We start from the raw sequence: 6,386 nt of genomic DNA, 5'->3' as shown, positions 1-6,386 counted from the left end.
TTTTCTTCCTGTGACAAATGTATTATTTTACTATAATATAATCCATGTAACATAAATATAGAAAAATAAAAATATGATCCACTTATATTTTAAAATATCTGTTTATATGTTTGAATGTACAATAAAGAAGAACAAATAAAAATGAGGTTATAGCTGTATCTCACTCGACGGAGCTATAATATTTTTAATACGTGACTTTATCGTTTTCAGTGATACGAAGTCAGTTGCATCGGCAAAATATACGACTATATCAAATAAAATCTGTAGATAGCATAATCTATTGTACAGCAATCTGAATGGCTGTCATCCCTCTGTGCTATTTTCGATCTACGAGCGTCGTAAACGTTACTCGTGTCATCTTAGAAGTGGATTACTTTCCGTAGGAGACCTCCACGATCGAGGAAGCTGCTCGACGATCTCGAAAGATTTATGAGAAAGGATGGACGCCGATAAAGATCAATCGATCCGGTGATTAAGACATAATTTTGTTGGTCGATACCGATATATTATATATGCACGGTTACTTTAGTCCTATCATGTTCTACGTTCCTGGCTGCTGTATTCGTTTTCGTATGGCAATATCAGGCAGGAAGGGGATTGGCAGCGAATAATATATTAGCATTCCATTCGTGCGCGAAGTTTATTGGCGGCTTTAATGCATTTCGCGGGGTTTACCGCTTATCTCCTGCCTACCTTTTAAGCACATATTTTTTCGATGAATAATTCAAACGTCTGCATAGATTTCACTCTCATTTTCTCTACTAATCTACTTGCTCCATTTCTCTACTAATCCACTCGATCCGTTCCGTCTTTTACCTATCAATTTATATCCAACTTATTCTTTCTTCAAAACCAGTATCTCTTTAACTCGGTTGCCTGGATCTCTGATTGCTTCGAATGTATTGACTTCGAGTATGGGCTTTTCTGGCGAGATATAAATCAGGATAAAGATTGAACGTAAAAGTATTATACCGATAGGTAAATTAGATAGTGTATCGATAAGGTTAATGCATACACCCGATATTTAATGTCACGCACGCACATTGGTGGTACCAGTTAATCTATTCTGCGATATTAAACGTTAAGCGATATCGTATCGCATAGTAAGAGACTTTATCTCAAATTGCATCTGATGGCTAGAGAGCAGAATATTTTTGCTAATATCGTTTAATACATCAATCGATAATAATACGTGTATGGTAAACATTGCTGATTGTAAAGTGAAAATCTACTCTAAATTATATAACTGTAGAAAGCAATGCTTGAATAATTAATCATAATAATAATAGTAATATCGTCATGTCAATGATATCGTGAATAGATAAATTTTACTGATGTACCTAAAAATTTAGCTGGATCTAAAAATAATTTTGTGAGATCAAAATAATTACGTATAAGGAATCTTAGACATGATGAGCAATATTGTAAAAAATTTTGACACTCTAGCAATCAAAAGTTTTTATAATTATTTTGATAATCGGACGAAATTATATTTTCAGATCCGCATCTAGCTCCAATTTCTCTTAAATTTGAAGGTACTTTAGCAAAACCGTCCTTTACGTGTATGTATTTAACTTCGCGTAAGAAGTTATTTTGTTTGACGAAGGAGTGTCGTGGAAAAAAGAATAGAGGGGCGCTACGTCTCGTAAACATCGACCACTACCACTTCCGCGTGTACCAAGTTTTGCGTCATCAATGTAAAAGCACGCACGATGGGCTACAAGTGGGTTGACTATCGGCGTCATTAGCAAGGCGCCATGTTCTTCTTACTTGTTGTTCGTGGAAGAACGGTTCCGCGTTCCGGATTGCACAACGACGTGACATGGGTCTTGTTAACGCCCAGCACGGCGCCCTATTTGGTACCGATTTTATAAATAATCGTGGCCACGTGGGCCCACGTTGGACCGGGGCCAGAACACGCCTAGGAAAATAAATAACAATGGTGTCCCATTGAATCCGATTCCTCCTTCCTCGAAGCTGGACGGGCCGCCTGGTCCAGCAGCTTGTCTATTCAATCGTGGGTGTGGGCGCACCGAAGGTGCATTGGCAACGAATTTCTTTGCTCAGAGAGATCTCCGTCTTCCTCTACCACTTTTTGTCTCCGTCGTTGCCGCGTGATTTCCGGTGAAAACTGCCCCTCTTTTCCTCGTTAGGTTAATTTGTTTCTGGCCCACAGCCAACTGGACGAGGATCCTTCGGCAGGAAGTGCTCAACGAGATGCTGGAGTTCCTCGAATTAACTCTCGTACAGAATTTAATCCGCTCTTGACCTCTTGGGAATAGAAATAATTCCTTGCTCAAGTTATAGGAAATGCATATTTTTGCGCAAGTCTACGACTTGGCTTTTCAAGGAAAAAATAGTCTCAATAATTATATTGCATCTTCCAGGAAAGTGATTTGTATTTTAAATGTCGAGAAGATTCAAATCTAAAATTCGTTTATTTGGCATAAGTATGACACAAATTTAAATCCATGGAAATAAATCTAATTAAATAGAGAAATTCTGAGAGAATTCCTAAATTTGGTCAAAAAGTTAAATATCTCTGTGTATATCTATTTGGCATAAGTATATCGCGCAAAATTATTATTTGTCTTTCAGCTCTATACATATGATAAAGTGATGGAAATAATTAGGATCAAAATTTAGAATTATTACAATCGCACTTTTCTCACAATGTAGTGCACCGATAAGAGCGTGTTAATCTTATATTATCTCATAACTTTACTCGTAGCGATTAGCGAGGCTGCCTGCTTCGTTTTGCAGAATCGTTGCTGATAACGTGACGCGCTGGTGATGAAACAAATTTGCTTTTTAACGCAAGACGAATAGTCGGTGTACCGAGAATTCAATTACCGCTCCGGATGTGACGGTAGCGGGGTCTTCGGGGGTCTCCGCACGACGGCGGTCCGGAATTCGCGATAAGAGACGCACAAGAGACATACAGAAAGAGCGTTCTCTTCGTAAGCCGTGCGCGCGCGTCGGAGACGAATGCAGGTAGATTGCGTATCTACATTCACCTGCGGAGGGAAGTCTGGCCAGACTGGCGCTTGATAAGCGGTCGTCGCGCGATAAGAGCATGCAACGCGCGAGGGTAACGCACTCGGTTCTATGCGACGCGCTATAGGGTGTTTGGCGGTAGATACTTTCGCATAGGTGCAACGTACATCGATGTTGTCTCGCGCGCCGAGCTGCATATTTACACGATAAATCCCGAAAGGGGATTCCCACAATTTACTCAGTAACTGGGAGAGGCGTTTTATAGTGTAGAAACTTTTTTTATCTTTTTTTTTATTATCATATATTAGGTTCCGTAGTACGAGAAATAATCTAAGGACTGGTAACTGTTGCCAGCTAATCTCTAATCCTTGGATTTTGATAAATATAATTATGTAATACTTCATTAAAGTTAACCAGAATTGTAAAAATGTTAGTTGCGTTCAGCAGAAAAAGCAGCTTTGCAACTGTTGCAAGATTTATTAATGTTGTTTAATTGTTTAGATTTAAAGGAACTATATACTAAGGATAATAACCAATTATATTAAAGAACTTTACAACAATTGCAAAGCTATTTCTTCTGCTGAACGCAGCTATTATTAGGCACCAAAATCTGTTTTGACTGATTATGTTTTTTTGTATTTTGTGTTGAACATCTCAATCGATTTTTACTTACTATTATTTAATTAAACTGACAATAAATTTTGAGAAATCATTAATAATTGAATATATTTGCGATTAATTTTGAATTAGGGTAAACTCGGGTATGATGGCCATAGTTTTTTAAAATGCAAAAAACATACATTTATTCTTGTTACTTTTTAACAATATTTGAGATATTACTTTCACTAAAGCTTAAAGTAACAAATACTATCGAAATTAAAGAGAAATTACAGAACTTTAACTTTATCAAAATATTACAAAGTATGCATTGACCATCTTATCTGATTTTTAGGGAAAAAATGGTATTAAGAAAAATAGGCATAGTATTTATAAATAAATAGTGAAAATAAAAGTATTAATTATAGGTCACATTGCAATTTACCTTTATTGTGTATGTAATGTTGATTATGGCAGCTTAACTGTAATTTATTAGACATTATAACAGTTTATAGCAGATACGTGCAAAACTTTGCAGATAGTCGAAAGAAAAAATATTAGATAATATTTATAATATTGTTATTTTGAACAGTGTACTCACACCAACTACTGTAAATATTGATTATCTTTAAGAATGACTATAAAAATGCACTATTTATCAATTATCAAAGAAATTATGACCTATGGCTATCTTTTCCGTATGGTCATAATACCCTAGTTTACCCTATTTTATACATTACATACTTTATATATTATATATTTATTATTTGCTTCGACAGAGTAAGAAAATTCGCATTCCATTTGCAAAATATTTCTGTCTAATGTTATGCATCAGATATCATTCAACATCGATGAAATCATGTGATATCTCGTTGATGAAGTATGACTCGTCCTGTACATCTTTCATAAGCGGGAAATTTTGGTACCCGGTTCTCAAGACTGGCACAGGAAGGAGGGCGAACGAGGCCGGCGAAAGGATGAAACCCGAAGTCGTCGCGGTGAAATGCGCTCGTGATGTGTCCAGCGGTGTATGTACCCACATCGGTTAGTACACGTGGGTGTAGATGTGGCGAGATTAAACCCGGACCCCGAGAGAGTCGCGTGGCCTTCCCCCTTCCGTACCCCGCCAATTCCCCTACCGGGGGCCTCTCTCTCCTTCTTCCCGTTCCAGCTCCTCGCCGTACCTCCTCGCGAGATGGTGCCCACCGTCTCGCGAGCATAAAATACAGCCAGGAATTTTAATAAGCCTGCCATTGTGCCGCACGATCCTGGTTCCCACAGATAATTTCGACCAGGCTTAAAACCACTCGCGTTTCGGGTGTAAACGGGACTTTACGGTACACCGCGGTGCCACCCGCGGCTTTACGCACGTCCAGGAGTTAGTTAGATCATCGCAAAATTTTACGATGAGTCGGAAATTTCACCCCGCGCGGACGATTTTTCTGGCGGCGGTGTACAAAGAACAAGGAAATTATAGAGCTCGGATTGTTCATTTGACCAGCTGTACCTATACATTCTATTAGACTGTTAATTTTATTATTTTTCTCGCGTGATAAACGTATATGATACAGCTTATTAATAATAATTGAGTTTATTAGTCAGCTGAAGAGTCTTTATCTTTAATTTTTTACTCCGATGAGGAGACTTTAAAAGGAGAAGAATTATTAACTAAAATGGCAGGTTATTGGTGACGAAGAATTTTTATTTAAATTACATGCATGCGAAACTTCAAGCCTTCATTAACAATAAATATCTGCAAAAGGAATGTTTTCTGAGATATACTTTCTGAGAAATAATTTCTGAAATATATATATCTGAAATTACAAAACAACAATTTTATTTAATAAACGATTCATCTTAAATCTACATCAATTATACCACACAAATTAAATGAGAAATAATCCTATTATTATTTATGCAACTTGTTTATTAAAAGCTTCCTATGTTATTAATTAAATTAGTATGTGATTATAAAACAAATAAAACCGCTAACGAATTATGACACAAACGCAGAGATTCACACTTAATAAATATCTAAAATATCGTATAACAGACACGCGTTTGATAACAAATCCACATTTATAATCGGTTTTATCGCGTTGCATTAAGGCTTAAACGTTTATATGGCTTCAGGTCTGTTGTGTAGAGTACCCACTCGAGAATACCGCGCGGATTGACCGTACTTGAATCTCCTTTCCTGTTAATACGGAGCCACGTTAATGCGAAGCTGGACCTGATGAGAGGCGGTATGCCATTCCGGAAATGCTGGAATGCCGGCTGTGGCGCCAGGACCGTACATCGGCATACGACGAACCGCAAATCAATTCGCACATTCCCCGCCACTTCCCGCACCACGTCCGGCAACGGTCCCCTCTCGCAAGATTGAAACCGATGATTTCGAAACGGAATTGTGCCTGCCACGTCTCGCCCTGTCATCTCAATCGCGATAACGGGGGTCAATAGAACGCGGCGGCGTGTCACGAATATCGTAGGAACGAGCTTTTGTTTCCCGGAATCGTACGGCACGCTTGGAAAAGGAATGGTGTCGATCCTGTTGAAACGTTAGTTAGCACCTGACGCCGATCTTCCGTGAAAATTACACTAAGTTCCGCGGCACGTGGAAACCAAGAAGTTTGTCTTTTTCGCTTGCCGCTTGATACGCGTTCATCGTTTACGTAACTTGTGGTACGAGATTTTATCTAATAATTTGAGCTAAGCAGAGCTTACTTTTTCTCACTTCAAAGAAAAAGTGAGAAAACATGTAATTAGTAAGATTTAATAAAATATTGCTT

This window comes from Trachymyrmex cornetzi, unplaced genomic scaffold (assembly GCF_001594075.2).
Source record: "Trachymyrmex cornetzi isolate Tcor2-1 unplaced genomic scaffold, Tcor1.1 scaffold62, whole genome shotgun sequence".
Lineage (NCBI taxonomy): Eukaryota > Metazoa > Arthropoda > Insecta > Hymenoptera > Formicidae > Trachymyrmex > Trachymyrmex cornetzi.
The sequence above is the reverse complement of the archived record's forward strand: the minus strand, read 5'-3'. Positions refer to the sequence as shown.